At 40.7% G+C, this 27,624-nt stretch overlaps 1 long non-coding RNA gene across 1 annotated transcript in view; it reads left to right on the forward strand.

Annotated features, from left to right (window-relative positions):
* The window catches only part of LOC110679649, a 396,178-nt gene that overhangs the window by 161,485 nt on the left and 207,069 nt on the right, over positions 1-27,624 (forward strand). The window contains exon 2 of the long non-coding RNA XR_002502679.1: positions 772-1,083. This is a non-coding gene — a long non-coding RNA (uncharacterized LOC110679649). The remainder of the gene's footprint in view (positions 1-771; positions 1,084-27,624) is intronic.

The raw sequence follows: 27,624 nt of genomic DNA on the forward strand, positions 1-27,624 counted from the left end.
GGAGCCTTCAATGACACTCATGATTTAGAAAATTCGTGCACCCAACATAGGCTACTTGATGAGATTCACATTTTTGGAACTACTGTACTGGAGAGCCACGTGATTTTCGCAAAAATTCAAGCCTACTACTATTACCTACCATTCCCAGCACTGCTCATGAATATGTTATGAGATTGGGAAGATTTTTAAAATCACTTCCAAATTAACATTGAAAGTAATTAACCTCAACGTGTTATAATATCAATTGAATTTTATAAATTTGTTTATCACACAATATGCCTTTCATCATTTATCAACGTCGAAGTTTGATTGGAAAATGTATTTTATATAGATGACTTACTGCTGAAACATGTCATTTTTTCATTTTTCTTAACTCACCAGCAACAAAAATCCAATAGAATCCTGATCAGCTATGTAAATTCTATGCACCCATTGATTTTAATGCATTCCCTTTCAAAACTAATCACATTCATCTCGTGTCCGGAAGAACATCCCGGCTGCACATTTCAATACCCGCAAAAGTTCATCGATCCTTCGGAATCACCGGAACAGCCAAAAGAGGATTTAATTGAATTTAATCGAATTTTCTAGTTTGTCACCAACCGATCCAAACCAGACGTAAGTCTGAGCGCCAGGCATACAGGCAAACCCCGAATTGAAACACATCGCACAACATCTGTATCATGTTTTTAATATGCTCGACTTAACGATTATGGTTTTTCACTCTCACTCACCGGGTCTTTCCGTATCGGTATCTGTTTCATTTGCCAGGTGCTGCTGCTGCTGCTGCCGTTGTGCTTTTCCATTGGCACTCGGATCGATCCGCAATCCTGGATGTTGTCCTCGCCTCAACCCCACCCATACCCAGCGCTCAAAGTGATGATGAGTAATCGAAACTTGCTGCAGAGTGGATAAAGTGACGATACGGACCCCTGATACGTGACGTGTGGCAAGTGTGCCAAGTGTGGGTGTATGTGCATGTGAAGGAACAACTACGGGCACTTTTGAACACGACAACGCCCCAACGCCAACAACATTCGAATCACAGGGGACGGATTAAGCGTACGATGAGCTATCAGCAAGGTAAGTCCTTTGAGGGGAGTGGGGGGGATCTGCGGGTAGCTTTGATTGCAATTTTGGGCGGGAGTGTGTTCCTTTTTCGGAGAGTAATACAATATGCGGCAACAGGATCGATGCAGGATGGTTGAGAATTGAGCAGGTGAAAAACTTGAATTAACACATTAAGATCTGACACTCTGAATTCACAACTTCTTTCCATAAAAGTGGGGCTTGAAACTGTCACTGAACTTGGCAAGAATAGAAGGAAGGACGTTCATCCAGAATGCGAACTTTCTTCCAAGGGTGAAATGAATAATTGTATCGAAATGAGCAATCAGTTCGATGCTTTAGACAAATTTTCCGAACACCAAATCTATAGCCCAGACTCTTTAATTCAAGTTAGGAAGCAAAGTGTGCCACCTATCGTGGTCAGTTGTTCCGAATTTGGGGGATCTAGGCAGGAGATCTTGAACTCCAGCAGGGGAATCAAGGTGTCCTTCAAATTTGCAAAGAAAGGAAACTGCCGCGTTTTGCCAGAAACTCTTAAAAATCGCGAACTTCTTCTAAAACATCTTGAAGAGAAGAAGCACAACTTAAGACAACAAAACTGAACATTTTTTCAAGGTCTTGAAAGGTTTCTCAAGTGACTATAAGTCACCCGAAGAGATCAAAGTTGGAATTGAGCATGAGCATGAGCATGGTTGACCGCCCGCAGATGCTACTCCGTTATTGCAAGAACAGCTGTACTTACACAGGGAACCAACAGACGCTACTCGGGAACAGTAGCATCCTCAATGTGTAATACTGGTGCTCTCATTATAATAAACAATAACGGCGCCGGTGCGTCCGAATGCAGGTCAATTTGGGGATGGGAGGGAAATGTTGACGTGCTACTTGCTTTATGGAAGCCGAGGAGTCCTCCTTCCACAAGTAAACACTGGGAGTTTGGATATGGGGGAGGGATTCGTTTTGGTAAACGATAAATATATAATTTGAAATGAATGCGCCTAACCGGATTCGGGATATTACTCGATAAACGTATTGAACGCCGATCAAGTGTTCGTCACTCACCCCATAGGAGCAAGCGACAAGATCAAAGGATCAAACACTACAAACGCGTTCTGCGACCCGCGACACTTTCCACCTTGCCACGCGAGCGGCGCGCAACACGATTGATCCTGCCCTCATCACCCGTTCCCGTAGGAGCAAGCGTCAAGGTCGAAGGATCAAACAGAACTCACCGAAAAGATCAAAATTGGAATTGATGATTTACTTCGATTTTCCCAAATCCAAGTCATCATTATGAAAAGGAGAACCCAATCTGGTATTGTTCGGAAAGGGCTTTCTCAAGAATATTAATTAGCTCACTTTAACAAAAAAAAAATCCAAATAATATTGAAGCTTTAGAAAAAACAATACTTATGTTCGATGTCCGTGTGACATGGGAACATTTCCAAAAACCTCGAGGAAATTTTCAGCACCCCACTCAGTGCCGTCGGTGCCAATAGTGGGCCATGGTACAAAACATTGCCACATGGATGCTAAAAGCATGATTTGCGTAGGTTCTTCTCACGTCGTGTATGCGCAATTTGCGGGGACAACCATAAGTCCAACTTTAGGAATTGCTCTTCGCGTAATCGAATTTTTGAAGCTCATAACAGGCAGATGAACGGCAAAATTATTTGTAGTCAGAGTTTGTCAGGCAGAATCTCATTTTTATGGTAAGGATCGCTTGCCAAACAATCATACTTATCAGGTAATTTAAAATCATGCTAATTCACAAGCTTTCGTCGGGTGACCATTCGAATTGAAATACCCAAGTAAACTTATTCGCAATTTTTGTCGCAGGTAATTTCAGTTCCTCTCCATCAATCGCTTTGCTAACCGTGAAGAGAACTTAAACGTACTGAATGAAAAATTCATCGCGTGAAATTCATCTACCATAAATCTCACCTTCTTCAGCGCCCACCTTTGCGAGAGAGTCCGCCTTCTCATTGCCATAAATTAGGCAATGTGAGGAGACCCACACAAAGGTTGCAGACTAACTTGCGGAAATTGACTAACAATAAGTTTGTTTTTTTTTTGTTATTGCTGACTTTAACGCAAAACATCGCTAATGGAATAGTTCGCAAAGCAATGCCAACGGCAGAATTTTGTTTGATAGATCTTCATCAGAATATTTCTTCAGGATATTTCTCAATCCAATACCCTAATTACCCCACTTTCTTCTGCTAAACCCCCTGCTCCGAAAAAACTATAAGGGTACATCCCTATGGGGTTGTACGAATTGGTGACGTAGGACATCGATGGTTAATTTAACTGAATTTGATGTCGTTCTTGTTGCTCGTTTTGACTTCATACTGTTTTCAGTGCTCGAAAATTTCGTAAATATTTATGCATATAACGATTTGCAACCAAGTGTACGTTTAATCATGTCCCAAATATACTTTATCTTTATTCGATGAATTCGTCATATTTATCTATGAAAATGTGAAATTTCACTTCAGGTTGTATGATCATTTTGAAATTATATTAGTAACCTCCTATGAAATATATGGTAGCATTGGAAAGAACAGTAGTGATTGAGGCTTGTTCAACATGCTGAAGCAAAATCAAAGTAATTTTAATTAAAGAATATTTAACAGCAATGTGTCTATAGGAAGTTATTCGAGGATTATAATGAAAGCTTCAGTCATCGCTTTGTTGATCCTATGGTTTGAGAGAAATATTATTCATTGCTTGGCAATGTGATAAATAAAGTCGGAAATATTACTCTGTTAACTCTCTTACACACATTTGGTGGCCCTGAAAAGAGCCAAAGGCTTTGTTATCTCGGATGCTGTCATGGATGAATCGCACTACAGTATGTTATCAGTTGATTGCCATAATTAAACAAATAATCCCCAACCAGTTTAATGTTTCGTGGTGTGGATGGCACACATCGGCAACAGTTATTAGATCACACGGCTGAAGTCGAAATCTGAAAACGTAGCTTAAGTTTGAAATCTTGAGCGATACCACAAGCCGGACGCTCGATTTGTCTAATAAAAGTAGTAATGATGCCTAACGGGCTTGATTCTTGACTGCACCACTGATGAGTTTATCACGAGCTGAAATCTCTTAAACCAGATGCTGATCAACAGCTCATCAGGCTTCTGGCTACGAGGTGCTCCTCGCTAAGCAGGTTCGGAGAGCTCTTACCAGCTCGAAAGCGTAAATGGAATGAAACCGAATCCGGCGAAGGAAGCATGCTTTAAACCCTTAGATTAGCAGATGATGCTCCTCCCATTCGTGCTCTACTCTTCTTGTCGACCAATCTGGAAAATGGGTATGTGCCAATAATGTGTTGGGCTTAGAATTACTTGATAATTGCGAAAAATGGTAATGCGTGAGAAATTGATCAAATATGAATAGTAGGAATGCTTGACATTTACTAAATATTATCTAGTTAGCTATTGATAATCAATAAAATTCTTTAGTATGAAGGTGAATTTCTGATTAATGGGTGCCAAAATGATGAAAATTGTTCAATCAGAATTTCTCTTGAAAACCATTATAAGTATGTCGCAGTTTTGTTACATGTGATAATCTTCATAATCGAAATGCTCCCATAAAATATGGCAAATCAGAGACACTGTTGGAAATGCCACTCTAGTTTACAATCGTTGTGAAATGTAGAGCTTCCACCCCGACGGCACAGCAGCAGCGTCCAAGAATAGTCTCAAATTGTCCTGCCATCAATTATTCATGATAAATTCAATATTGTACGAAACTGTGAGATTGATTGAGGAATATAAGATGTAATAAGGTCGGAAATATTATTCTTTCAACTCTTTTCCACAAATTTGATGGCCCTGACAAGGGCCGATGACTTTCTTAGCCTCGATGCGGTCACAGATAAATAGCACTGCGGGATTGATCAGTTGATTGCCATGGTCCGTGGATGGCGCACAACAGCAACGGGTAGTGGATCACCGGGCACAAGGCGAAATCTGGAAACGGTGCTCACTCTTGAAATCTTGAGCGATTTCATAAGTCCGACGCTTTATTCGCTGCTCTTTTCTCTTCGGATCAGCTTCTGGAATTTAGCTCCTAACGGGCTTGCTTCTTGACCACCGATCACCAGACGCTGGAACGCTAGCTTGGAGGTCAGCAGGTGCAGGTCGGAGGAGCTCTTGCCAGCTCGGAAGTCGAAACGGAATGAAACCGAATCCAACGAAGGAAGCATACTATATACCCTTAGATTAGCAGATTATGCTCCTCCCATTCGTGTTCTTCTCTTTCTAGTCGACCAATCTGGAAAATGGGTATGTGCCAATGATGCGTTGGGCTAAGAATTACTTGAAAATTGCGGAAAATGATAATGCGTGAGAAATTGATCGAACTTGAATAGTTGGAAGGGTTGACAAATACTAAATATTCTATAGATAGCTATTGATAATCAATAGTTTTACTTAGTATGAAGGTGAATTTCTGATTAATGCGTGCCAAAATGATCTATCAGAATTTCTCTTCAAAACCATTCTAAATATGACGCAACTTTGTTACATGTGATAATTTTCATAATCGAAATGCTCCCATAATATATGGCAAATCAAAGACACTGTTAGAAATGCCACTCTAGTTTACAATCGTTGTGAAATGTAGAGCTTCCACCCCGACGGCACAGCAGCAGCGTCCAAGAATAGTATCAAATTGTCGTGCCATCAATTATTCATGACAAATTGAATTTTGTACGAAACTGTGAGATTGATTGAGGAATATAAGATGTAATAAAGTCGGAAATATTATTCTTTCAACTCTTTTCCACAAATTTGATGGCCCTGACAAGGGCCGATGGCTTTCTTAGCCTCTATGCGGTCACAGATAAATAGCACTGCGGAATTGATCAGTTGATTGCCATGGTCCGTGGATGGCGCACAACAGCAACGGGTAGTGGATCACCGGGCACAAGGCGAAATCTGGAAAAGATGCTCACTCTTGAAATATTGAACGATTTCATAAGTCCGACGCTCGATTCGCTGCTCTTTTCTCTTCGGATCAGCTTCTGAAATTTAGCTCCTAACGGGCTTGCTTCTTGACCACCGACCACCAGACGCTGGATCGCTAGCTTGGAGGTCAGCAGGTGCGGACGTCGCTGCACAGGATCGGAGGAGCTCGTGCCAGCTTGGAAGTCGAAACGGAATGAAACCGAATCCAACGAAAGGAGCATGCTATATACCCTTAGATTAGCAGATTATGCTCCTCCCCTTCGTGCTCTTCTCTTTCTAGTCGACCAATCTGGGAAATGCATATGTGCCAATAATGAGTTGGACTTAGAATTACTTGATAATTGCGAAAAATGATAATGCGTGAGAAATTGGTCGAACATTAATGAAAGGGTTGACAAATACTAAATATTCAATAGTTCGCTATTGATAATCAATAGTTTTCTTTAGTATGAAGGTAAATTTCTGATCCATGGTGCCAAAATTATGAAAATTGTTCAATGGGAATTTCTTTTCAAAAGCATTCTAAACATGTCGCAATTTTGTTACATGTGATCATTTTCGTAATCGAAGTGTTCTCATAAAATATGGCAAATCAAAGACACTGTCGGAAATTCCACTCTAGTTTACAATCGTTATGAAATTTTGAGCACTCACCCCGACGGCACTGCAGCAGCGTCCACGAATAGTCTCAAATTGACGTGCCATCAATTATTCATAACAAATTAAATTTTGTACGAAGCTGCGAGATTGATTGAGGAATATAAGATGTAATAAGGTTGGAAATATTATTCCTTCAACTCTTTTCCACAAATATTATGGCCCTGACAAGGGCCGATGGCTTTCTTAGCCTCGATACGGTTACAGATAAATAGCACTACGGGATGTTATCAGTTGATTGCCATGGTCAAACGGGGAATTTGCTTATACGACGAACCAGCTGAATGGTTCGTGACGTGGATGGCGCACAACAGCAACGGGTATAGGATCCCCGGGCACAAGTCGAAATCAGGAAACGATGCTCACTCTTGAAAGCTTGAGCGATTTCACCAGTCCGACGCTCGATTAGCAGCATCTCCTCGGATCAGCAACTCTGGGGGCTTCTGGTTCCTAACGGCCTTGCTTCTGGACCACCGATCACGAGTCGAAATCTGGGAGCGCGGATAAATTTGCAGCGGCGATGACGATGGCTTGGACGCTTCTCCGAGCAGCAGTAGTTTGCCGCTCGGAGAAGCGCCCAAGCCATCGTCATCGCCGCCGCAAATCAATCTTGCGTCTTCCTCTTCCGACGACACAAATTGGACTGTGACGCGGGTGCAAAAGCAAAGCGAGAATGACTCGCCCGACCGTGTTCACAGTCCGACCGCAAAAAGAAGACTGAGGGAAGAAGCAGGGACCCGTTTGCTTTTATAGTGGGAAGCGACACCGTCGAAAAGTGCTCGAACGTGATTGGTTGGATAAGAAAGGGGTCAAAATTTATCAAATTTTCAATAGTTAAACAACAAAATTCACTTATCGGATATATTACTTACGATGCGTACATATATTTCTGATCGAATGATACTAAAATCGTAATAATTGGTTCATAAACAACGTTCAAAATCTCCCCTAATTTTGTTACATGTCTCATTCTCCGTACTTTTAAAGTGAAATGTTGAGCACTCACCCCGATGGCACAGCAGCAGCGTCCACGACTAGTCAATTATTCATAACAAATTAAATTTTGTATGAAGCTGCGAGATTGATTGAGAAATATAAGATCGAATAAGGTCGGAAATATTATTCCTTCAACTCTTTACCACAAATTTGATGGTCCTGACAAGGTCCGATGGCAGATGAATAGCACTGCGGGAAGTTATCACTTGATTGCCATGGTCAAACGGGAAATCCTCAACGCAAACAGCAACGGGTAGTGGATCCACGGGCACGTGTCGAAATCTGGAAACTCGAGCGCTTCCGACGCTCGATTACAGGCAGCTCCTCGGATCAGCAACTCTGGGGTCTTCTGGAATCTGGTTCCTATCGGGCTTGCTTCTTGACCGCCGATGCTGAATTTATCACGGGTCGAAATCTGGGAGCGCGGATAAATTTGCGGCGGCAGTAGTTTGCCGCTCGGAGAAGCGCCCAAGCCATCGTCATCGCCGCCGCAAATCAATCTTGCGTCTTCCTCTTCCGACGACACAAATTGGACTGTGACGCGGGTGCAAAAGCAAAGCGAGAATGACTCGCCCGACCGTGTTCACAGTCCGACCGCAAAAAGAAGACTGAGGGAAGAAGCAGGGACCCGTTTGCTTTTATAGTGGGAAGCGACACCGTCGAAAAGTGCTCGAACGTGATTGGTTGGATAAGAAAGGGGTCAAAATTTATCAAATTTTCAATAGTTAAACAACAAAATTCACTTATCGGATATATTACTAACGATGCGTAGATACATTTCTGATCGAATGATACTAAAATCGTAATAATTGGTTCATAAACAACTGAGTTATTAACGTTCAAAATCTCCCCTAATTTCGTTACATGTCTCATTTTCCGTACTTTTAAAGTGCACCCCAATATAGAAAACAAAGACGTAGTCCTACGTCAAAATTGATCTTGACCCATTGTAGTACTTACTTTACTTTTGCTGGCTCTACGCCCTTCAAGACATGACCTGCGCCACAATGTTACGCCAACTAACTCGGTCCATGGCTGCTATCCTCCAATTTCTCGATCGCCCCTCACTTCCAAGATCCTGCCCCACTTGGTCAAACCACCTAGCTCGTTGCGCTCCCCTTCGTCTTGTACCGGCCGGATTTGAGGTGAACACCATTTTTGCGGGATTGTTGTCCGGCATTCTCACAACGTGTCCCGCCCATCGTACCCTTCAAGCTTTGGCGACTTTCTGGATACTGGGTTCACCGTAGAGTTGCGCAAGCTCGTGGTTCATTCTTCTCCTCCATACGCCGTTCTCACATACTCTGCCGTACCGTCCTAAGCAAGGTCTTGTGGAGTCCGTAGTAAGCACGACTTCCGGCAATGATACGACTTCGAATTTCTCTGCTGCAGTTGTTATCCGACGTTATCAATGATCCGAGGTAGCCAAATTCGTCCACCACCTCGAACTCATCCCCGTCGATCATCATGTGTCTGCCAATGCGAGCTCTATCGCGCTCGGTTCCTCCAGCCAGCAGATATTTCGTCTTCGACGTATTAACCTTCAATCCAACCCGATCTGCTTCATGTTTCAGCCTGGTATACTGTTCAGAAACCACCTGGAACGTTCTTCCGACAATGTCCACGTCGTCAGCAAAGCAGATGAACTGGATGGATTTATTGAAGATCATGCCCCGCATGTTGAAGCCCGCCCGTTTCATAACACCTTCTAGCGCAATATTGAACAGGAGGCAGGAAAGACCATCGCCTTGTCGAAGTCCTTTGCGTGTTTCAAACGGGTCCGATAATGCACCCGATATCTTCACACAGCACTGTACACTATACATCGTTGCTTTGATCAGTCTAGTCCGTTTCCCGGGAAAACCATTCTCGTCCATAATCTTTCATAGGCCGCTTTGAAATCGATGAATAGGTGGTGCGTAGGGACTTGATACTCGCGACACTTTTGGAAGATCTGCCGCAACATAAAGATTTGGTCTGTCGTCGATCGCCCGTCCACAAATCCAGCTTGATAACTTCCAACAAATCTGCTTGCCAGTGGCGATAGACGGCGGAAAATGATCTGGGAAAGCACTTTATAGGCTAAGTTAAAAATGGTGATCGCACGATAGTTCTCACATTCCAACTTGTCACCCTTTTAGTATAATGGGTATATTATTCTCTCCTTCCACTCCTCCGGTAGCTGTTCTGTATCCCAAATCCTGGCTATCAGTCGGTGCAGACAACTGGCCAACCTGTCCGGGCCCATTTTAATAAGTTCCACTCCAATACCATCCTTTCCAGCTGCTTTGTTGTTCTTGAGCTGTTTGATAGCATCCTTAACTTCGCGTATTGTGGGAGTTGGCACGTCTCCCTCATCTGTCATACTGATGAAGCCATTCCTCCTGCTGTCCTGATCTTCCTCCTCTGCGCCATTTAGGTGTTCATCGTAGTGCTGCTTCCACATTTCGATCACCTCACGTTCGTCCGTCAAGATAACTCCATCCTTATTCCGGCACATTTCGGCTCGCGGCACAACGCCTTTGCGGGATGCATTGAATTTCTTGTAGAACTTACGTGTTTCTTGAGAACGATACAGCTGCTCCATCTCTTCGCACTCCAACTCTTCTAGGCTGCGCTTTTCATCCCGGAATAGATGGGTTTGCTGTCTTCGCTTCTGTTTTTATCGTTCCACGTTTTGACGGGTGCCTGGCTGCAGCATCATCGTCCACGCTGCATTCTTCTCGTCAAAAACCGTCTGACAGTGTTCGTCGAACCAACCGTTCCTTCGATTTGCTTCCACGAACCCAATGGCACCTTCCGCAGCGTTGTTAATGGCTGCTTTGAGACTACTCCAGCAGTCCTCAAGAGGGGCTTCGGTGAGCTCTCCCTCTTCCGGAAACGCTGCCTCAAGGCTTTCGTGTATTCATTTGCGACTTCGGGTAGCTTGAGTCGTTCCAGATTGGCGTGGCGGGTGACGGTACCCCCCCCCGGAAAAGGTATGCCCAGCTCATGTCTGTTGCCGCAGCTCTGATAGATAACCATCCCTATACGTATGTATCGTCGACCCTTTCCAGCAAACCTCCTGCAGCGCTACGATGTCGAACTTGCGGACCCTCAATAATTCGGAAAGAATGCGGGTACTTCCCAAGAAATTGAGGACTTACAGTTCCATGATCCGAGTTTCCAAAGTCCCACGCTGGCACTAGGACGATGATCAGCAGCTCCTAACATGGAGAACAGACGCTGTTTCGAACCGCTCCAAACATGGAGAACAGACGCTTTGATAAGCTACACTCTCAGAAGGTCCCAAGGTCCCACCAGGGTTGGTTACCCGATCTTCCCTACGGTTACTCGTACCCCAGGCGGCACCACGGGGAGGTAGGGATAGGAGTTACTGGACAAGAGGCTAAGGATCACAAATGGGGCATATTTTATACCTGCAGGTACGCGAAGTACCAATGGTACGCATTGTCCAATCATTTACCATCCATTATAGTCCAGTGATCTGTTTTGAGATCAGTTACTGTTATGTGTAACAATGTATTGAGCATCCATTTTTATTAACCGTTAAGTTAACTCAACCGTGTATAAATTTATGGTACATCAGACCCTTTCAGCAACTGACAGGCCATTTCGAAGAAAAATTTGGGACATCTGAAGCTTTTTTAAGTCCAGTAAAGTGGTTCATATTCAAATGTTTCCAAAAGCTTCCGTGAGCACCTCCACAGATTTCATTGAGTTCATCATAAAGAAGATCAAGTGTCTTTTTAAACTGATCGCGTAGATTGTTTTATATCCACTTCACAGTGATCTTTTGTAAAACACTATAGAATCACTTTGAGATGAGACCGCGATGTACGGTAAGCGTAAGGCAGAATGAGATGGGGTGACAATAAATTGCGTTCGTATCAAAATAGATACGGTTTCATAGCTTTATATAGAAGCGAAATTTCTGTAAGGGGTCCATTATTCTCTTAGCTCACATTTAGTGCAGATGAAAAGCTTTCAATTTATAGTGCTTCAAAATTATATCGAAAAATTATTAGTTTCAGGAAAAGTTGCGTTAGGATTTTGCACTATTAACAACCTTAACAGATGTGAATAATTTCTGTTGATTCAAGGTAAGACGAGAATTATGTGTAAATTATTGTGCTCAATTTAGTGTTCGATATTTTGCTTGACCGGGTGTTTCCCGCTGGTCATCGCGGGTGTTTATGTGTGGTGGATTTTCATCCAACAAAATTCGATCCGCACACGTTCCCCGATTGCAAGTGAACCAGCCTAGTGCCATAACGTCCACCGCCATAAAGCTTTACCTCAAGGTGGCTACGCAACGCGACCCACAACATCAAGGCTCCTCCGGTACGTCACTTGGCTGTGAGCCTCTGTACGTGCTATAAATTCTTTTGTTCTTTTGACTTTAACTGTGCGCCGTGTGTTGGTGTTGTCTCGCTCTCTCTTACGGGCAACTTGAAAACAGGGCGCACAGTAAAAGTCAAACGTTTTATAGCATGCATAGGCTCGTTGTCGAATCATCGCACGATAGGCAAACGCTTGCCTCTGAAAGCTTTGTGTACGCCATCTACACACGAGTATCAGCAACTCAACAATCATCGCCAGCGGAGTGGGCGAGCATATACGCAACCGCCATTTGCTGATGGTCGACGGTAGCCCAACTTGAGTACGCCACCTACCAGTGAAGCTTTTCGCGGTTCGGCCAATACAAACGGCATGCTCCTAGAACACGTGAGAAGAAATGTTCTGCGTGGGAGTTAAGGACGTTCCCGCATCTCATCGAAGCAGAACCTGCTTGTCGGAAGCTGAATAGGTTTGACACCTGCACAAGGTCAGATTTTGAAAAATGTATATATTTTTTGACGTTGGATAACGTCTTACGGCAACATATGGGGGTACAATTCAGAAAAACGAAAAATTGAGCATGTAACGAAAAATGGTCAGGTTTTGACCGCTAATAACTCAGTCATTTATCGATAGATTTTCAATATTTATGCATGAATCGATTGGAAATTTATCTACGCGTCGATTCAAATGGAGGACACTATTGATTATTAGCAACAAACTATTGAAATATCGTAAAACGTTGACCCCTTTCTTATCTAACCAATCACGTTCAAGCACATTTTTCGGTTCCGCTTCCCACTATAAAAGCGCACCGCATCCTGCTTCTTCCCTCATTCTTCTTTTTGCCGTCAGACTGTGAACACGGTCGGCAAGTAAATTTCGAGAGTCATTCGCGTCCTCAGTTCAGTTTTCAATAGGACGCGAATACAACACGCATTAGAACCGAAGAACCACGCATTTCGGAGTCGCAGCAACTGAAGCCGCTCATTTGAGTGCACCAGCCAGCATAATCGTTTTCGGCCAGAAATCGTCGTTACCAGCCAGTGCTCCGCTGTCATTGCCATGCGGGAGGCTAGCGCGGTCATTCTGGTTCATTAGATCGAGCGGCACAGCCGTCACTGTCCGTGTAATATTCCCTAATTTGTACGAGATGGCTGAAGAAAATCGACCAAAGCCGCTTGTTGAAGCGCACATCGTCATCCGCACCGCAAATCTCATCGGGCGAGGAGGATTGCAACCAGTGCGCCGTCAAAGTGTGCCTGTGTTACGCAAATTCAACAATTCAATCGGCACTTTTCAGAGCCAACAAATGTGTTTTAAAGAGTTGATTGTGTAATATTCTTTAATTTGTTCGAGATGGCTGAAGAAAATCGACCAAAGCCGCCAAAATGTGTCCGTGTTACGCAAATTTAACAATTCAATCGGCCCTTTCCGGAGCCAACAAATGTGTTTTAAGGAGTTATTTGTATAATATTCCCTAATGTTTTTACCACATACTTGCTATAATCTCTTAATTCATCTCATAGCATCATACAATAATTGATTTATTACGAATAATTGACAATACGGCAATTTGGAGCTGTTTCCGAGGATGCTGCTGCAGTGCCGTCGGGTTGCAGTAACAGCATAATGCTAATCTGTACATCCCTTACCCAGACATCAGTTTCATATAGCCTATTTCCCAGATAAGAAAACGAAGAATATGAAAGGAGGAGCATCATCTGCTATTCTAAGAGTATAAAGCATCCCTCCTTCGTTGAATCTGGTTTCATTCTGTTTTCGCTTTCGAGCTGGTAAGAGCTCCTCCAAACCTGCTCAGCTCTTCGCCACCAGAGGCAAGCTGTTGTACGAGATGGCTGAAGAAAATCGACCAAAGCCGCTTGTTGGAGCGCACATCGTCATCCGCACCGCAAATCTCATCGGGCGAGGAGGATTGAAACCAGTGCGCCGTCAAAATGTGTCCGTGTTACGCAAATTCAATCGGCTCTTTTCAGAGCCAACAAATGTGTTTTAAAGAGTTGATTGTGTAATATTCCCTAATTTGTTCGAGATGGCTGAATAAAATCGACGAAAGCCGCTTGTTGAAGCGCACATCGTCATCCGCACCGCAAATTTCATCAGGCGAGGAGGATTGAAACCAGTGCGCCGTCAAAATGTGTCCGTGTTACGCAAATTCAACAACTCAATCGGCCCTTTTGAGAGCCAAAAACTATAAGGGTACATCCCTATGGGGTTGTACGAATTGGTGACGTAGGACCACGATGGTTAATTTAAATGAATTTGATGTCGTTCTTGTTGCTCGTTTTGACTTCATATTGTTTTCAGTGCTCGAAACTTTCGTGAATATTTATGCATATAACGATTTGCAGCCAAGAGTACGTTTAATCATGTCCCAAATATACATTACCTTTATCCGATGAATTCGTCATATTTATCTATGAAAATGTGAAATTTCACTTCAGGTTGTATGATCATTTTGAAATTATATTGATAACCTCCTATGAAATATATGATAGCATTGGAAAGAAGTTATTCGAGGATTATAATGAAAGCTTCAGTCATCGCTTTGTTGATCTTATGGTTTGAGAGAAATATTATTCATTGCTTGGCAATGTGATAAATAAAGTCGGAAGTCTGTTAACTCTCTTACACACATTTGGTGGCACTGAAAAGAGCCAAAGGCTTTGTTAGCTCGGATGCTGTCATAGATGAATCGCACTACATACATGAATGATGAATCGCACTACAGAATCCCCAACGCAAGTGTAGAAATTTGTATAAGTTCTCTGCTTATAAGACGAACCAATGAATGTTTCGTGGTGTGGATGGCACACATCAGCAACAGGTATTAGATCACACGGCTGAAGTCGAAATCTGAAAACGTAGCTTAAGTTTGAAATCTTGAGCGACTTGCCTAACGGGCTTGATTCTTGACTGCTCCACAGATGAGTTTATCACGAGCCGAAATATCATAAACTAGATGCTGAGGAGCTCTTACCAGCTCGAAAGCGAAAATGGAATGAAACCGAATCCGGCGAAGGAAGCATGCTTTAAACGCTTAGATTAGCAGATGATGCTCCTCCCATTCGTGCTCTTCTCTTCTTGTCGACCAATCTGGAAAATGGGTATGTGCCAATAATGGGTTGGCCTAAGAATTACTTGAAAATTGCGAAAAATGATAATGCGTGAGAAATTGATCAAACATGAATAGTTGGAATGCTTGACATTTACTAAATATTCTATAGATAGCTATTGATAATCAATAGTTTTCTTCAATATGAAGGTAAATTTCTGATCCATGGTGCCAAAATTATGAAAATTGTTCTATCAGAATTTCTTTTCAAAAGCATTCTAAACATGTCGCAATTTTGTTACATGTGATCATTTTCGTTATCGAAGTGTTCTCATAAAATATGGCAAATCAAAGACACTGTCGGAAATTCCACTCTAGTTTACAATCGTTGTGAAATGTTGATCACTCACCCCGACGGCACTGCAGCAGCGTCCACGAATAGTCTCAAATTGACGTGCCATCAATTATTCATAACAAATTAAATTTTGTACGAAGCTGCGAGATTGACTGAGAAATATAAGATCTAATAAGGTCGGAAATATTATTCTTTCAACTCTTTTCCACAAATTTGATGGTCCTGACAAGGTCCGATGGTAGATATATAGCACTGCGGGAAGTTATCACTTGATTGCCATGGTCAAACGGGAAATCCTCAACGCAAACAGCAACAGCAACGGGTAGTGGATCCACGGGCACGTGTCGAAATCTGGAAACTCGAGCGATTCCGAAGCTCGATTAGCAGCAGCTCCTCGGATCAGCAACTCTGGGGGCTTCTGGTATCTGGTTCTTATCGGGCTTACTTCTTGACCACCGATGCTGAATTTATCACGGGTCGAAATCTGGGAGTGCGGATAAATTTGTGGCGGCGACGACGATGGCTTGGACGCTTCTCCGAGCAGCAGTAGTTTGCCGCTCGGAGAAGCGCCCAAGCCATCGTCATCGCCGCCGCAAATCAATCTTGCGTCTTCCTCTTCCGACGACACAAATTGGACTGTGACGCGGGTGCAAAAGCAAAGCGAGAATGACTCACCCGACCGTGTTCACAGTCCGACCGCAAAAAGAAGACTGAGGGAAGAAGCAGGGACCCGTTTGCTTTTATAGTGGGAAGCGAAACCGTCGAAAAGTGCTCGAACGTGATTGGTTGGATAAGAAAGGGGTCAACATTTATCAAATTTTCAATAGTTTAACAACAAAATTCACTTATCGGATATATTACTAACGATGCGTAGATACATTTCCGATCGAATGATACTAAAATCGTAATAATTGGTTCATAAACAACTGAGTTATTAACGTTCAAAATCTCCCCTAATTTCGTTACATGTCTCATTTTCCGTACTTTTAAAGTGCACCCCAATATAGAAAACAAAGACGTAGTCCTACGTCAAAAATGTGTTTTAAAGAGTTATTTGTATAATATTCCCTAATGTGTTTACCACATACTTGCTATAATCTCTTAATTCACCTCATAGCATCATACAATAATTGATTTATTACGAATAATTGACAATACGGCAATTTGGAGCTGTTTCCGAGGATGCTGCTGCAGTGCCGTCGGGTTGCAATAACAGCATAATGCTAATCTGTACATCCCTTACCCAGACATCAGTTTCATATAGCCTATTTCCCAGATAAGAAAACGAAGAATATGAAAGGAGGAGCATCATCTGCTATTCTAAGGGTATAAAGCATCCCTCCTTCGTTGAATCTGGTTTCATTCTGTTTTCGCTTTCGAGCTGGTAAGAGCTTCTCCAAATCTGCTCAGCTCCTCGCTACCAGAGGCAAGCTGTTGTACGAGATGGCTGAAGAAAATCGACCAAAGCCGCTTGTTGAAGCGCACATCGTCATGCGCATCGCAAATCTCATCGGGCGAGGAGGATTGAAACCAGTGCGCCGTCAAAATGTGTCCGTGTTACGCAAATTCAACAATTCAATCGGCCCTTTTCAGAGCCAACAAATGTGTTTTAAAGAGTTATTTGTATAATATTCCCTAATGTGTTTACCACATACTTGCTATAATCTCTTAATTCATCTCATTCCATCATACAATAATTGATTAATTGACAATACGGAAATTTGAGGCTGTTTCCGAGGACGCAGCGTAGTTAACGTCATGCAATCGGGTCTTGTACACAGCCCCCTTTGATTTTTGTATAGAAATAAAAATAAATTAAAATATAAATTGTATGGCGCGTGAGAAATCTGAAACCCCCTCCCCCCATGAACTTTTATGTAATAAATGGATGGCCCCTAAGGATATTATTTCCATCTATTAAATGTAAGGACTAAAGAATATGATTATCTCTGGGATTATTCATAAGGAACGGTCGCATTTCCCAAGTGATCCATTTCATTCATAATTTTCTTGTCAATTATCGCAGTCATGATCATTGATTAGTTGCGAGTTTGGTGATGCATTCCTTATTACGGACATCATTTTCATACTACAAACAGATCACCCAAAACTCTTTCTCTGTTTATTTGGAGAGCAAAAGTTACCGCCCATGCTTCTTCTTCCATCGACCGGTTCTATCGGTGTTGAAGTGTTAACCGAACCAACCAAATAATAACACTCAATATCCATAATAGATCAGAATTGACATGCAACAAATAGTTTGAAAATTGATTAGATTTTTAGATTTCTAGGTAAATCTTTCATAAGTTCGTGACGGTCCTAAATCAGGAAATAGAAGAAGCTAACGTTATCCAACGTCAACTTGGCGGTCGTATCTCGGAAACAACCTCTTACTTTTTTTCCTTTTACTAGCTAGTAAGATTCGAACCATAGAGCGGTTCCACAGAAAATGACGACTTTTTTCCCAAATTTCATTTTTATATATTTTGATTTGGATGAAATGTTGCACATGCTTTCTTTATGCCCAAAAATGCCTTTTTGCATCATCGGCTCGCCATTTTGACTCTAGCCTTACTTTTGAGAAGGGCCTAAGAAAAAAATCCTTAAAAATTTTCAAAAAATTATAACTTAGAAACGGTTTGTCCGATCAGTTTGATGCCTTCCGCAAAGTTTTTGTTTATTTTCAACAAGTTCACCTTTTTTAAAAAATCATAACTTTTTTGTCCATGATTTCTCCATCTTGACCCACTGTGCAAAAGTCTTCATTTTTTGTCTACTTCAACATATAAAAAAAATCAAAGATACGGTTTTTGAGAAAATTGATTTTAAGCTTTATTTTCGATATATAAAAAATTACAACATTTATTTTACAGTATGTATTTTTTTCCAGATAGTCCCAATAATAACCTCAAACTTTGCAGAAGACACCAAACCGATCAGACAAATAGTTTCTGAGTTTTAATTTTTTGAAAATTGTTAAGGCTTTTTTTCTTAGGCCCTTCTTAAAAGTAACGCTAGGGTAAAATGGCGAACCGATGATGCAAGTAGGCATTTTTGGGTATAAATAAAGCATATGCCAAATTTCAGCCAAATCAAAAAATACAAAAGTAAACCGACATTCGAATTCAAATGGAACCGCTCCATAGAAATAATCATAAAAAATCAATGGGTTACACGCATGGCCTGATTCGCTACTTGCCACATGGTAACCCACATGCGCTAGTGTCTATGCACGAAAAGTGAAAAATATTTGTATGGCGAAATGCATCTAACGAATTATTTCTCAAAATTGGAAACTGTTTTCGAAAAAATATTTGGTACCGGTTGGGCGTAACGATGATGGCTGTCACAAAAGATGGTTAGAAGGAAAAAGATAACCGACTCCCGTCTCTTCTAGGCGAGATGAATAGCGCCGCTCTGATTAGTCAAAAGCCTACTAATATGCAACGTTCTCCTAGTGACCACCAGGTGTTGAGGTGTTTGTTAATGACATTCACGCTTGAAAAAAGGTACACAGTTCAATCATCTCTAAATGGCATAGAATGTAAGAAAACTTGAACATTTTTTTTTGTATGCATAAAAATTACTCAAATTTTGTGTTGGTCCATAAGAGCCTGATGTTATGCGAGTCGAACTCACGTCTGTGTAATATTTTTTAAGCATGATTGTTTTGATTTTTGCCACTTTTCGTTTTTTGATTGCACGATGATTTAGAACTAGCTGAATATAATGTTTACGCGCTTTTAACTCAACAGATGTTACTTGAACAACGTGTCGTCGGCAAAATATATGGCAAAATGATTGATCGATATTTTTTTTCCTTTAAACCATCTTTGCTGTCACGCCTACCAAATATGTTTTCGATAACAGTTTCTATTCAGAAGATATTTGAAGTTAGATGCCTTTCCCCATACAAAATAAAATGAGAAAACTTCTTATGATCAACTGTGGACAAGAGCAAAGCAGGTAATCCTTCGGTGACGTCACTTTCAGATAAAGAGGCCTCTGTAAATGAAATTGAATATAAATAAACAGGATTTGAAAATTTTTAGGCCTACATCAAAGTGCAGGTTGACGAAGAAACGATTTGAAATTTCAGTAATTAATTCAACAAATCTCATTGAGCCTTCGTTGATCGTTTTGAACTAGATTTTGTTTAAATTTTTGATAATTAGATGAATTTTTGAATTGGATTAGTTTAGGTTGGTATTCGTTGAATCGGTTTCGTGGTTTGCAAGATGTTTGAGGGATAAATCCAACCCGCCCTGGAAAAGAGCATCTGCCGAGCCTTTAACACCCTCAGCAGTCTCACCTTTGGCGAGTGGCGCATAAGTTGCTCTTGGTCACATACCTAAAGCATTCGTTACATATGAAAGCAGTTATTTTTTAGACAAAATGGATGAGTTGTATTTTTAGCAGTTTTGACAGGGCCCAAGGGCAGTCTAATAACAGGATTTTTTTATTTAATTTTTTTCCGTCACTAGGTTGTGTTGTTAACATAAAATATATAAAATTTTCATGCTGTTTTGTCAGCAGCTCTTGTCGGCATCACCACGTTCGTCTTATGTTACAAGAAGCGCGGTTTCCAACTCAGAGATTCATGATAGATTGTAGAATGGATCCTGAAAGCCAGTGTGGATTTTGGGGCTCCGGAGCGATTTTCGAGATTTCAGATGGACTGTGGGATTCCAATTTGGATGCTGGTATTTCAGTGCAAATCTTTTGATTCCAGTGTGGATCCTGAAATTATTATGTAGATTGTAGGATTGTATTCAGTGTGAACCAAGGGATTGTAGAATGGATAGCACAATTTCAGAGTCGATCCTGGGATACAACTGTGTAGACTTGAATTACAGTGTGGATCCTGGAATTCCAATGTGGATCTTCTGGTTCCTGTGTTGATGCTAGGATTGTAGTGTGGATTGAAAGATTTCAGTATCGATCCTGGGATTCCAATGTTGATCCTGTGGATCCGGTAAGGATCCTGGGAATCCTGTGTGAATCGTAGAATTCCATTGTGGATCCAGGTTGTTCGATCCAGTATTAATGTGTGTTCCAGTATTAATGTGTTTTTTATTCCAATGTGGATCTTAGGCTTGTAAAGTGGATCGTAGCATTTAAGAGTGAACTCTGGTATTTCAGAGTGGATTCTATGATTCCAGTGTAGATCTTGGCATTGTAATGTATCCAAGCAACACACATGTTATAATATAGCATTATCAATTCATATATGACCAGATCTGGTCAAATATCAGTTGATAATGCTCTATTATAACACGTGTGCTACTCGAGTAGAACGTTGGATTCTAGTGAGGATCCTGGTATTATAATATCAGTGTGCAACTTGGTATTCTAGATTTTAGTATGGATGCATTGATTCCAGTGTGGATGCTGAGATTTCAGCGTGGAACTATGGATTCCAGTGCATTTTCTGTGGATCCTAGGTTTCATTGTGGATCCAAGGATTCCAGTGTAGATAATGGGGTTCCAGTGTTGATCGTATAATTTCAGTATTGATCCAAGAAAACCAATGTTCCAAGGCGGATTCCGGGCTTCCTGTTTAGCCTGGTGTTACAATTTCGATCCTGGTATTGCAGTGTGGATCCTGGAACCCCAGTGTGGGTCTTGAGCCTCCAGTATGGTTTCTCGGATTTCAGTGTGGGTCCTAGAACTTATGAATCCTAGTATTTCTGTGTGGATTCTGGTATTTCAGTGTGAATCCTGGTATTCTAGTGTGAATACTGGGAATTTATATTGATCCTGGGATTTCAGTGTGAATGCTTCGATATCAGTGTAGAACCAATGATTCCAGTGTAGATTCTGTGGATCCTAGGTTTTAGTGTGGATTCAGAGATTCTAGTGTTGATAATGAGATACCAGTGTTGATCCTATCATTTCAGTATGGGTTCTAGGAAGTCAATGGTTCCAGTGCACTGTGTATTATTTTCTCGATTTCATGCGCTTTTTGAATAGCGCCCAAACCGTTGATTTTAGCGGTATAGTTTGTTCGGAGAAGTTTCTTGGTATATTAAAGCGCAACTTTTGACGGAAAAAGTTTTGTGATCAATCCACCCAGCAGTGAGATAGAAAAACTATTTTTTTTAAACATTTAGATAGACATATGGTGTCTTCGGCAAAGTTGTAGAATTGGCAATTTGAAACAACTTTGTCGAAGACACGATTTTTCTATCTCTTATACTTTTTGAGATATATGCCGTTGTATGTGAATGGCCCCTAAAAATCATACTTTTTATCATAACATTTTTCCATAATTTTTAACATTTTTTGTGTTTTCTACAAAGTTGTTTGTCATGAAAAAACCCGTGTTTTTGCTGAACATATCATCACTCTATCTTTTGAAGTAAGTAAGTTATTCATGAATTACTCTTTTTTCAAGGGGCAGTTAAGGCTTCTATAACTGGCTTCGGCGCAAAATGGCGCAGACAATACTTACAAATCATGAAAGTACTATATCTCCCCTTTCGGCATTTGATAAAAACTTTTGTCTATAAGCGTCTTTGCATGGGTTTTTACTATCAAACAAATAAGCTTTATTAAAACGAATTCGACTGATAATTCTTTTACTTTAAGAGATAGAGAGGTGCGATGTTCAGCAAAAACACGCGTTTTAAGATGTTGAACAACTTTGTGGAAAACATGAAAAATGTCAAAAATCTTGTAAAAGAGTTACGAATTTTTTAACACAAAGTACACAAATTTGTATGAAAAAACTTGTTTAAAATCATTTTTTCTCATAACTTTTTTCTTAAATTTTTAACATTTTTCATGTCTTCTACAAAGTTGTTCAACATCTTAAAACGCGTGTTTTTGCTGAACATCACACCTCTCTATCTCTTAAAATAAAAGATTTATCAGACGAATTCGTTTTAAGAAAGCTTATTTGTTTGATAGTAAAAACCCATGCAAAGACGCTTATAGACTAATGTTTTTATCAAATGCCTAAAGGGGAGATATGGTACTTTCATGATTTGTAAGTGTTGTCTGCGCCATTTTGCGCCGAAGCCAGTTATAGAAGCCTAAACTACCCCTTGAAAAAAGAGTAATTCATGAATAACTTTGTTACTTCAAAAGATAGAGTGATGATATGTTCAGCAAAAACACGGGTTTTTTCATGACAAACCACTTTGTGGAAAACACAAAAAATGTTAAAATTATGGAAAAATGTTATGATAAAAAGTATGATTTTTAGGGGCCATTCACATCCAACGGCATATATCTCAAAAAGTATAGGAGATAGAAAAATCGTGTCTTCGACAAAGTGGTTTCAAATTGCCGATTCTACAACTTTGCCGAAGACACCATATGTCTATCTAAATGTTTTAAAAAAATAGTTTTTCTATCTCACTGCTAGGTGGATTGATCACAAAACTTTTTTCGTCAAAAGTTGCGCTTTAATATACCAAGAAACTTCTCCGAACAAACTATACCGCTAAAATCAACGGTTTGGGCGCTATTCAAAAAGCGCATGAAATCGAGAAAATAATACACAGTGCAGTGCGGATTATAAGGTCCCAGTGTCATCAAGGAATCCGATTTTGACTAATAAAAGGGCGCGCCTGTGAAGATTGTACCCACGATATTCTTCAAAGGGTATAAATAGCGGAACCTTTCAATTAGAATCATTTCCTGCGATCAAGTTAGGAAATACAACTGTAAGAAAACACTTTATCACTTCTCAATAGTGATATGGTAACACGACATGTACTGAACAAAGGACAAGGGTCTACTACAGTAGATCAAATATTGGTCGCAGTGGTTTCTGTTCCGAACAGGAAAATAAATTGATCCTTGTTAGGACCCTACTTCCTGGGATTGTAGTGTGGATACTGGGATTTCATTGTGGATCATAGGAATCCATTGTGCATCATTATACTTCACTGTAAATCCTGGGACTCCAGTGTGGATCCTGGAACTCCAGTGTGAAACCTGGGTATGAAGTGTGGGACCTGGTATCCTAGTGTGGAGTCTGCCGTTGCAGTGCGGATCGTATGAATCCATTGTTCATCATGGAACTGCAGTTTAGGTTCTGGGACTCTAGTGTGGATCCTGGGATTTCAGTAAAGATCCTTGGAGTCCAGTACGGATCCTGGGTAGGGCTGTGCAAATATCGATATTATCGATAATATCGATATTATCGGATCGATTTTATCGATACGATATCCGATATCTGTCGGCACGATATTTTCCGATATCGATAAAGCCATTATCGATCCGATAACAGTTCCGATAAATCAGAACAACATTTTTTGTTTATACTACAATTGAAAATTGTTCAATAAATATTGAAAATCCATTGGATATGGCAAAATATCACAATGAAATTCAAGTAATGGACTTCATAATGCAACAGTTGGTGTCAAACAAAGCCGATTTTGTCGGTTTTACTTTTAAACATCTCTTTTGAAAATTATCGAATATCGGTTCGATATCGATAATGTCAAATCCGATATATCGCCGATACCGATATTGATTCAATATGATATCGGTATAAATCTTCATAGTGCACAGTTCTAATCCTGGGTATGAAGTGTGAGTGCTGGGTTTGTAGTGTGAATACTGGAATTGCAGTGTGAATACTGGTATTCCAGTGTAGATCCTGAGAATCCATCATGCATCATAAGACTCCAGTGTAGGTCTTGGGTTTCCAGCATGGTTCCTGGGACTGCAGTGAGGATCTGAGATTCCAGTGTAGATTCTGGGATTCCAATGTGGATCCTTGAATTGCAGTATGCATGCTGAAATTCCAGCGTGAATTATGGGTATCCAGTGTGGATCCTACTGTTTAAGTCTGGATCCTTTAATTTCAGAGTGAATCCTGGTATTCTAGTGTGGATTGAGTAACCTAATTGCAGATCCTAAGTTTCTAATTTGGATTTTTGGATTCTAGTGTGGTTTGTTGGTGATCTAGTTTGGATCCGGGTCGTAGAATTCCAATGTGGAACCAGATGTTTTAGTGAAGATCTTGAGATTTCAGTGTACACTTTAGGATTCTATTGTGGATCTTGAAATTACAGTGGGGATCTTGCAATTTCAGTGTGGATTGGGATTGGAACAGGGATCCAGGGTTTCCAAGTTGGATTCTGGGATGCCAGTGTGGACCAGAAGTGGATGTAATATTTGAAATGACACTAATAAAGGAACTAAAAAAGTGCTCAGTTAGGTAATATTTTTTTTTTTTTGAAACAAGTTCCTCTCTTTTAATTAGGCGAGTTCAAATAACCTAAATAAAAACTACGAACTGCTTCGCAGGTTAAAAGTATTGATGATGATAATAATATGAAAATAATAGCTTAAATAAGGTTAACCTAATTTGGAAGATAGTATTGCCTTATAGAAAACACTTAGATATAAGAAAAGAAGGTAATAACAAGAATTCAACAAAACAAAGTTATTAAGAATTGGACAGAAATACCTTAAAAGCCACTTAATTTTTGTATACCAGAAAGAGTGGGAGGTTTATCAACCAAGCACTTGATAGCATAAATAATTCATTAGTTAATCAATTCAATTTGAAAGATAGTTGTACTCAAAAATGTGGAAAATCACCAAGTTATTGCATTTGTAGCAATTTAAGATCGTTCTAGATGTGATAATAAATGTTCTAGCTGTTAAGTGAACCTATATATACGAACACCGAATTTAGTACTATATCATTTAATTCCGCAAGAGTTTGTATCTTTTGACAGATACGCGTATTTCAAGCTCAATTGTAAGGCCGTCTTTAGTAAAGTGTACTAGACGACCTTACAAATGAGGTCGAAATACGCGTATCTGTCAAAGAATACAAACTCTAGAGGAATTAAATGGTACAGTACCAAATTCGGTTTTTCGTTTATTAAGTCCTAGATGATCAAGGGATTCTTGAACAGACACAACAAACTAGTAGTCGAAATTTGTGACACTCTTGGGGATTTGTAAAGAAAATAGCACAAAACTCGGTCGAGAACAGTAATCAGCCAGCGGGAGACAAAGTAGAGCACCAATTTTAAACTTGAAAAATCACAGCCCCGGCTGTGGCCACCGTACAAATAACGAAAAATATAGGCCCATTACCTATACCTACTGGAAAAGTTCCTGATTGCTGCCCAGAGACCAGAACACAATTATAGAAGAAAATTGGCTTTTTTCTCGTTCTTCTGCACACGATCTCTCTCGCCCCCCCAGATTGCATTATTACGATGATGATTACTAAATCGGTCTCATCTGACTTGCTTGTGTGCGCTCCTCCTGGCCCGTTCCGGATCGTGCTTCCGGCTTGGTGCTGGACCTTCTGCTTCACTGATGCTGCTGCTGCCGGTTTATTAGTTGCAGTAGGGTAAACGCACGAATTGTGGTAATTATAGTGAATAGACACTGTTTTACCGAGCAATCATTAATCATTTTGTGTTTAGTAGCCCACATGGATAAAAATCTGAATGACTAAAATCCATAAAAAAGGCCTGCACAAGGTGTCTTCTTTATGAAATGAACAGTTTTTTAAGTCAACCTGTTACACATGCTGTCTTTGATTCTGATTATGTCACTGTAACATTTCAAATATCCCATGCAGCGATTCTCAATCCTATCGGCCCAACTTGCAATTATTGAGCCAACTGGAGTATCTATGAAGCATAAATTGATAGTACTCATTTTTTTGCAAACAAAACTCGATATTGACACATGCTATGTCAAAACCAGCAGATTATGGAAATCGAATGTACTTCGGATTTTTTCCCTCTAGAGTTCAGTAATTGGGTTATATTTCAATATTTGTGGGCTTCGTGGTTGTACGGTTAGTGTTAGCAAGCATTTATCCGCATCGTGTCAAGGAGTGTGGGTTCGATTCCCACTTCAGTCCGGAAAATTATTCGTTAGGAAAGTATTTCGATTGTGCCACTGGGCGTTGCATGCTAGTCTGTTTTCTAGTGTGGTGCTTCCTTCGAAGGGCAAATTGTCCACTGGAAGCATTAACGTGTCAGTGTCTTTTTTTTTAAGAAGAAAGAAAACCAAGGTCGAAACTGGTTCTGGTAGTCTATAATAGCCATGACTATTTTCAATGTCAACCAAGTTTTCTTTTGAGTACGCATATTTATTATACATAATACGGAATAAAAGCTTTTATTTGACTCATTTACAGTACAGATAGAATATCTTAGGTTGGCGAAAACAGTTGCCTCTACCCTACAGCACTCTAACTAGAACGTACACACAACATGAGGCGAATGGGGGACTGGTGGTAAGTCGACAGGGGATGATGGTGACACCCACAGACTTTGAATGAGAGGCAGTGCTCCCAGATTTAATCCAAGTTTGTTTCGAGGACCTGTATCAGATTTGACTTCATGTGATGGCAACCCTTATCGTGATTGAATGAGCTACTCATACATTTAGTGAAGAAAACCAAAGGCCTAGCTCCAGCCAAGTCACTGCTATCAACGTTTTTCCTCTCCATATATGAAGCGAGAAAATTGCAATTTCTGCAAGTTCCTCACAGTTCCACTCGAACCGGTTCCGGTTTTTTTTTGCCCTGCTCAGAGATACACACGTCTCGAAACAGTTTATAGGTTTTATGAACCGAAGCAAATGGCTTGCATAGACAGAGAGTGGCAGCAGCAGCATCATCATCATCGACGACGACGAATGAAAGGGATCTGTCCTCCGGTCACACGGTTAATCTTTTTCGCATCGAGTCGAGAGTATGACCCCGAACCAATTAGGAGGCTGTTCCGGGAAAATAAAAATCTTCTGGAGCGTGGAGCGATAGGAATGAATCTCACAGGGAAACTGCAACTAATGGATGCTAGCGATGATAAAGTCGTTAAGTTGATAATTTGCTTGGTTGGGAAGAAAATGTTTTTCTTACTAAAGATGAATGGCTTTAGAAGCAACTTTAGAAGTAAACCCAGAAACAACCTAACACGTCACAATTTGTAGCTCTCATTGTTGCTAAAGTAGTATTTATTTCTCAGAAACGCTCAGTTTTTGTTTAAATTGAGTTTGAACTATGTGTTACCCAACTTGTTGTTGCCCAGCTAGAAAATTAGGAAATATATCATCGTACGTACTACTTTTACACATATTTAAGGTTGTCACTGACAACTTGTCAGATTTTCTTTACCGAACAATATATGGACCAGACTTCAGATCGG

The sequence above is a fragment of the Aedes aegypti genome, chromosome 3 (assembly GCF_002204515.2).
Source record: "Aedes aegypti strain LVP_AGWG chromosome 3, AaegL5.0 Primary Assembly, whole genome shotgun sequence".
Taxonomy (NCBI): domain Eukaryota; kingdom Metazoa; phylum Arthropoda; class Insecta; order Diptera; family Culicidae; genus Aedes; species Aedes aegypti.